This window comes from Gymnodraco acuticeps, unplaced genomic scaffold, assembly GCF_902827175.1.
Source record: "Gymnodraco acuticeps unplaced genomic scaffold, fGymAcu1.1, whole genome shotgun sequence".
Taxonomy (NCBI): Eukaryota; Metazoa; Chordata; class Actinopteri; order Perciformes; family Bathydraconidae; genus Gymnodraco; species Gymnodraco acuticeps.
The window spans coordinates 119-7,850 of record NW_022990768.1 but is presented as its reverse complement, the minus strand read 5'-3'; the positions used below and the strand labels follow the sequence as shown (position 1 = coordinate 7,850).

Sequence of the window (7,732 nt, the reverse complement as noted above, 5' to 3'; positions counted from 1 at the left end):
TCTCTCGGCTCGTTTGCATTTCATGTGTTATTCTTTGTCCTTTTCTCTCTCCGTGTATCACTTCTCTCAGTCAGATCTGTCTTCTCCTTATGTGACGGTGGTGGAGTTTTGCCCTCGGATGGCGCACCAGGCCATGAACACATCTCTGTGGAGGAGAGAAGAAGAAATGAAATACATTTCTGACATATATGCACGGTGTCAATGTCTGGAGAGTTCGTAACCAGAGTTGAAAACTGTTGAGAGTATTGTGCGGCTGGGGTATCATACAGAGATGTAAGTAGGACATTTACACAAAAAACAACTTTTTGGATATTTTCTGAGATTAAAGTGATAAAATTGCAAAAATAATCTCTTGGTTAAACTAACAAAACTTGGATTTGGATTTCGCAATGAGGAAATAGTTGTTATTTCAGACTTTGACTAGACATTGCCATAAATTGGGACTATTCAGACAGTTTTTCGCCCAAATTAATGACTGAATGTTTCACAATATATCAGTTTTTTCTCAAAAAATGCGAATTCTTTATTTTGATTTATGACTAATCTTTTTCTTGAAATAACAATCCCCTCCCCTGGATTGTATCAAGATAAAATGAACTTTTATTAATCCCTCGTGGGGAAATTGTTTCTCTGCATTTGACTCATTAGGAGCAGTGTGCTGCCATTTTGAACGGCGCGCCCGGGGAGCAGTGTGGGGAACGGTGCCTTGCTCAGGGACACCTCGGTAGCACTTGGTCTTGCCGGGACTTGAACTGGTGACCTTCCAGTTGCCAAGCCAAGTCCCTATCGACTTCGCCACCATCGCCACTATCAGTTAGTAATAAAGCCAGGGATTTCTATTTTACATGACACAGAATAAATAAATCTGATACTAATATGCATTGTAGTGTAAGAAGGCGCCGGTGATGATGGCTGCCGTGTCTTTGACTCCTCTCCGACTATTTCTATTTTATTTGTATTTACTTGCACTATTTTATCTGTCTTATTTGTTCTATGTCCTATATATATATATATGTGTTGCACTGTTGGAGGAGCCTGTGACCTAAGTATTTCATTGCCATATCTACGCTAGAGATTTTTTTTAAGGGGGCGGGGTTGATAATAATCACCAAGGCCCAAGAGTTCAAAACTTTTAATCCCTATCTGATCAGATCAGATTTATCTTTTGGGGAGTTCAAAACCAAAAAACAGGATTAGGATCACTTTGATATCCGATCAGATCAGGAAATCCAATCCAAGCTTTAATCTGGATCAAATCCTCAAAACGGGTAGTTCAAACCGACAGCACAGGATTGGGATCAGTTTGATCCCAAAAAACTGGATTATCCTGATCCCACCAGAGGGGTGGATTTCCAGTGGATTACCAGAGCAAAATGTACTGTACCATTTATTTAAAAATATGTTTCAATTTAAATAAGATGGCAAAGTTTGTTAACTGAAATAATACACCATTTTTAGCCTTCATGGCAAATCAATTTTATTTTTCATTTTTTGGTCACGTTCGTGGTGGCCTATTTTGTTTTCAACCAAATGTTGACATAAATGTTTATGCTCATGAAAGTATCACAACAAAGATTGTCAATCACAAATGTAATTTAGATTAAAGAAAAAATATCTTCAACAAAAAAAACCTTTCAAACGTAATTGCGGACAATAGATGTCTCTGCAATGTGGTCTCTTGTCTTCCTTGTATTATTTTTCATGTCCACTAGATGGAGATCGGTAGGATTAAAGCACTGATATTCATGATCTAGTCATCTTGAAAAATCGTAATCTGGATCAGGCTGATCCTATCCTGAATTGCTTTGAACTCCAGGGACAAAATCTGGCCGACTTGTCTGATCCTGGATCACAAAAAATGGGATTTCAAAATCTGATCGGATCTGATTGAGATTAAAAGTTTTGAACTCCTGGGCCCTGGAGTTCAAAACTTTTAATCCCTATCTGATCAGATCAGATTTATCTTTTGGGGAGTTCAAAACCAAAAAACAGGATTATCACTTTGATATCCGATCAGATCAGGAAATCCAATCCAAGCTTTAATCTGGATCAAATCTTCAAAATGGGTAGTTCAAACCGACAACACAGGATTGGGATCAGTTTGATCTAAAAAAACTGGATTATCCTGATCCCACCAGAGGGGTGGATTTCCAGTGGATTACCAGAGCAAAATGTACTGTACCATTTATTTTAAAATATGATTCAATTTCAATTAGATGGCAAAGTTTGTTAACTGAAATAATACACCATTTTTAGCCTTCATGGGAAATACATTTCATTTTTCCATTTTTGCTCACGTTTGTGGTGGCCTATTTTGTTTTCACCCAAATGTTGATGACATAAATGTTTATGCTCATGAAAGTATCACAGCAAAGATTGTCAATCACAAATGTAATTTAGATTAAAGTAAAAATATCTTCAACAAAAAAAAAGTCCATCATCTGTCATCACCTTTCAAATAAAAAAATATAATTATAGACATTATAGATGTCTGCAATGTGGTCTCTTGTCTTCCTTGTAGTATTTTTCATGTCCACTAGATGGAGATCGGTAGGATTAAAGCACTGATATTCAGGATCTAGTCATCTTGAAAAGTCGTAATCTGGATCAGGGTGATCCTATCCTGAATTGCTTTGAACTCCAGGGACAAAATCTGTCCGACTTGTCTGATCCTGGATCACGAAAAATGGGATTTCAAAATCTGATCGGATCTGATTTGAGATTAAACGTTTTGAACTCCTGGGCCCAGGATAATGATTGACTGTATTACCAGAAATTTACTTTTACTCACATCTCTCAGCCAGCCGAACTACTACTCAAGCAGCATGCGTTATGCCACCATCATATATGGCTAATGTGCATTCAGGAAAGCAAGTTACATTACATTTCATTTAGCTGACGCTTTTATCCAAAGCGACTTACAATAAGTTCCTGTGAAGGCGAGTGGATTTATGGCAGGCAGCGAACCAACGGTAAAAAGATCGGCTCTCACCAAGTACGACTCGGTTCGTACCAAAGAGCCGTTCAAAAGAATCGGATCGATCGCGAACATAACATCACTAATTTGCATGTGAAGGCTCAGATGTGGTGCACACACACCTGCAGTGCGTGGCGACACACTCGTTGCTGCAGTACTCGAGGTCCCAGTCTTTGTTCTCCACGGCGGCTTTCGTGCAGCCGGCGCGAACACAGAGGTTATGGCTGGAGGGGGGGGGCACACTCGGGACCGTGGCTACGTTCACTTCCACCTCCATCTGAAAATAGATATCAATAAATCAATCAAAGTGTATTTGTATAGACCAATATCACACATGTTTCATTTGTCTCAGGGGGCTTCACAGTTTATACAGAATATGACACCCCTCTGTCCTCTGACCCTCACGCTGGACAAGGAAAAACTTCCAAACCTCAGGGACGGACAGACGTGCATTAGATGTCGTGTGTAAATTAAAAAGATATTACATGATGGCTGAGACCCTATGGGGAGGCACCGATGACTTTATGTATCATTTTATTCATTATCTATGTATATGTGTGTATATACTGTATAAGTGTGTATATATATACTGTATGTATAGGTAAAGTGTTGCTGAACTCACCCCTTCCTCCGCCACTTCCTCTCCTTCCTCTCCCTCCGTTATCAAATCATCCCCAATCTGCCCCATCTCCTCCGTCAGACCCGAAAAGGACGGCGACTCCCCCGCCGACGTCACGATGATCGGCTGCTTCGGCACCACCTTGATCTGCAGCGGAGGAGGAGCTGAGGCTCGAGGTTTGGCCTGAAGAGGTGGAGGCGGCTGGGCGTGAAGCTGCAGCCGGGGGGGGGGGGGGGCGCTCTGCATCTGCTGGAGGGGGGGCGGCTGGCGGGGGGCCGTGGTCGACGTCAAAACCACACCTGAAGGCCCATGGAGAGAGAGTAAGACTTTGTTTCAAATATCCCCTATCATACTGTTTTTCATCAATATATCACGGGTCTCAGATATATCCAGAACCTGTCTCTGATTGGCTGACACCAAACAGACACCCAAAAGACAGGAACAAGTGGATTTTGCATACTAGGGTGACCTTTAAGATGTACAATTACTATGTCTTGAAAAAACCCTGTGTAATTGTTTGCAGCCAAATGTCAATACAAAATATATACAAAAAGAAACCACACCTGAAGGAAGCTGCAGCTGCTTGATGATGATCTTAGTGACGGTGGGGGGGTTGGGCAGAGGGGGCGTAGGGGCTCGAGGAGGCGGAGGTTTCGTAGCACCGGTTCGAGAGCGCGTGGTGACCTGAGGGAGGTCCAGGATGATGTTGGAGGTGCAGATGTTGGTGATGGTGTTCTCCTCCGGGTTGTAATGCCTGCGAGCGGGTGTTGCGGGCGGGCCAGGCTGGAAGCTGCTGTTGCCATGGCAGCGGCGGAGAGAGACGCTGTAGGTGGAGGTGATGGCGGCGATGAGGAGGTGTCCATGACTTCAATAGCGGGACTAAAGAGAGGTGGTTGGACACAAGGAAGACGTTCTATTGGTTCCTGTGGTTTAAAACCATAACAAAGCATACAATACATCCCTGACTTTTACAAAGTGGGACATTTATAAAACGACTGGCTGCATTTTGTGAAACAGAACATTTGCCGCTGCAAAATAACTTCTCACCCTAATGAGGATTACAGAATCTTGGATATGATGTGGATAAATTGCCAAATAATGTACCAACCAAAAACCAACTACATGCTAATAAAGAGGCTATCATTATCTTTAAAAAGTTAACTGTGTTTCATCTTCAGGGTCTATTTCTTTTGTTTCCTTTCTTGTCTCAAAAATACATTTTTGTAAAGCTCCAACCAAGTTAGAATCATGTTTAAACAGGTTTTTACATTTTTCATGCGACTAGTGTTAGCAATTTGTCACACGAGAACAGTAACGCAAATTGTTATCAAAAAAGTCTTCCGCCCACACGCAATAAACACCAGAAACGTGTCCTTCCACACGAGATCGCTCGACCCGCTGGAGACGCTGTAGTACATACGCCGGGCCTGTAAGTGGCGCTGTACTTCCGCCACAAAATACACCAAAGCAGTGAAGAAGACTTCCGAGCATGGTTTCCATGGTTACCCTTCTGTTTATTCTCCGCGGTGGATTTAGCAGCAGAGGTGGGGAGAGGCAGGGCTCTTTGTCTCCGTCAGCAGCAGCTGATCTCTGTCCGATTAGACTTCACTCGCGTTTATGTCCATATCGATCAGATCTAGCTATTGATATGACTGCCTGAGTGTCAAAGGACACCTAAACAATAAGCGACATTTTGACCGGAGAATTTTAGATTTCGGCTAACGAAACTCTGCCCGTGCGGGGGGGGGGGTCTGCTGGAGGCAACCTGCTGGGATGCACTGTCCTGCGAGATACCGGGACCTGGCTCGAAACACTTGGAAAACTGTTGTTGTTGGCGAAACACATCAGCAATGACGCGGGTGACACAGGGGTGAGCAGGAGAGGTGGAAGAGGCGGGGGTCTTGCGTCATCGTTATCAGAAATGATCGTATTAGGCAGGGCGTAGACACGGAGCCGTTTGGCCCCCCAGAGCGTTTCGTCCACAGAACTACCCACCTTGGGACCCGTTATTGTTATCTGCGTTTCCCTGTCGGCCTCGTGTGGCCGAAACCGTCTATATCAGTGGTTCTCAAATGGGGGTACGCGGACCCCTAGGGGTATGTTGGAGTACTGCAGGGGGTAACGTGAGATTTATTTTAATGTTTAATGAAAAAAAAAACTGAATTAATGCATTTAAACAAACTACTAATAGTAGATTAACTATTTTATTCAAAAGTTTACAGAAACTCTGGATAATAAAATGGGAAAATAAACGGGGTGCTCTCTTTTCCTCTCCCTCTCCTGACAGCCCGTCAGCCTCGTGCATCTCGCTGAACCTGTAATAAGTGACCCGACAGTAAAGAATAAATATATGTATAACTAGTTTAGCTAGTTCCAGAGTAGATAAACTAGCTAAGTGTGTTAGGTCTAACTCTCAGTGTATTTTGCTCCGCTCAACGGTCCGTCACGGAGCTGTGATCATGCAGAGCTGCGTGTTCTCCCTCAGCAGCAGCTGATCTGATCTCTGATCCCTCTCTCTCTCGCGTCCGGTTAGACTTCACTCGCGTTTATGTCCAAATCTATCAGATCTAGCTTCTAGTTAATTATATGACTGGCTGCTTATCAAAGGACCTAAACAATAAGCGTTGCTTGGCCTCGGCGTGTGGCCGCAAAGTATAGCATTATGCATATGTTAATGCTGTTTAACAAGGTTGTTGTTTTAATAAATCAGACACAGATGGTGCAGCACTGTACTGTACCTCTTTATAGAGAAATGTTTGCGCTGATCAGGGGGTACTTGGCTGAATTTGTTTTTCAAAGGGGGTACATTATTGAAAAAAGTTTGAGAACCACTGGCCTATATGATAGAGAACTGTAGCGGATACGACCGTTACCGTTCTCGTGTGGCTCCAGCCTTAGTGCTGTGTCAAATGTCCTTTCTTATCGTTTAAACTTTTGTTGAAACGATAAGGTTGTTGATAAGGTTGTTGATAAGTTGATAAGGTTGTTGATAAGTTGATAAGGTTGTTGATAAGTTGATAAGGTTGTTGATAAGGTTGTTGATAAGTTGATAAGGTTGTTGATAAGGTTGTTGATAAGTTGATAAGGTTGTTGATGAACACATTTCGTTTTTTAACGAAACACTCACCTGAGAAATCTGTCCGGATCTGTACTCGGCCAGCGCCTTCAAGTAGTCCTTCTTTGCCGCTTCGTTTTTCCTCTTGTAAACCTGAAATAAAGAGGGAAATAATGCACCAAAATGTAGTATGTGTTAGAATGTTACCACCTGTTATTTAGCCAACGTCTGATTTCATACAACTTGATAAAAGAGAGACTTTTTTGATCAGGATTCCTGAACTCAAAACCCCACTCTCACAGTTTAGAGTTTGATAAACGATAAGAAGACTTGGCCTGATGGGTTAATGAAATGTCTATAAGGCATGATTTAAAGTTTCACTCCTCCCCCCTCTCACCTGTTTCTGCTCCTCCCCCAGACTGTCCCACATGGACGCCACTATCTTAGAGACTTCTCCAAGGTAGCGTTGGGGTTTTGTCCTTTGATAGCGGCCCTGAGTGTCCTTGAAGAACAGAGCGTAGGCCGACACGGGTTTTCTGAGGCTCGGTTGGGGTCTTTCTTCTTCTTCCCCTTCTGTCCCTCCGGCGCCTCCCTTTCCTCCCGACTGCCGGAGAGATGATGGAGGTCGGGGCGGAGAGCGGGGATTCGGACATCGACGGGTCAAGGGAGATAACTCCGGGAGAAGAAACAGCCAGATAGACCGGAGACTCCACCAGGACGCTCTGATAGGAGGGGACAGGAACAATGGCCAATATCAGTAATGATCTTAAGTCATAAGAAGCGTCTGTCTTCTAGAAATAGACATGGGCTTCCTTGGAAATGTAACCTAAAAATACTTGTTTCATGTTCTTTAAAAGCCTGTACATGCTACGCCCCTTTTGATGGGGAGAAATTATAACAAGAGTAAAAATGGCGTTTCCTCAGCGATCACAAAATAGTGCAAAATATGTAAACAAGAAAACCTCCTTACTTAACTTATTAACAATTGTTAATTATTTTTCCCAAAGTTTTTGAAGTGATATTTTGTATATATTGACTGTTTCTGTAATGTGTGCATATGTTGTAAATATATATATATATA

The 7,732-nt window shown here is 42.7% G+C and overlaps 1 pseudogene; it reads right to left on the bottom strand.

Moving 5' to 3' along the window:
* On the bottom strand, positions 1-7,416 carry LOC117556895 (annotated as a pseudogene).
* Positions 7,417-7,732: the final 316 nt, after the last annotated feature.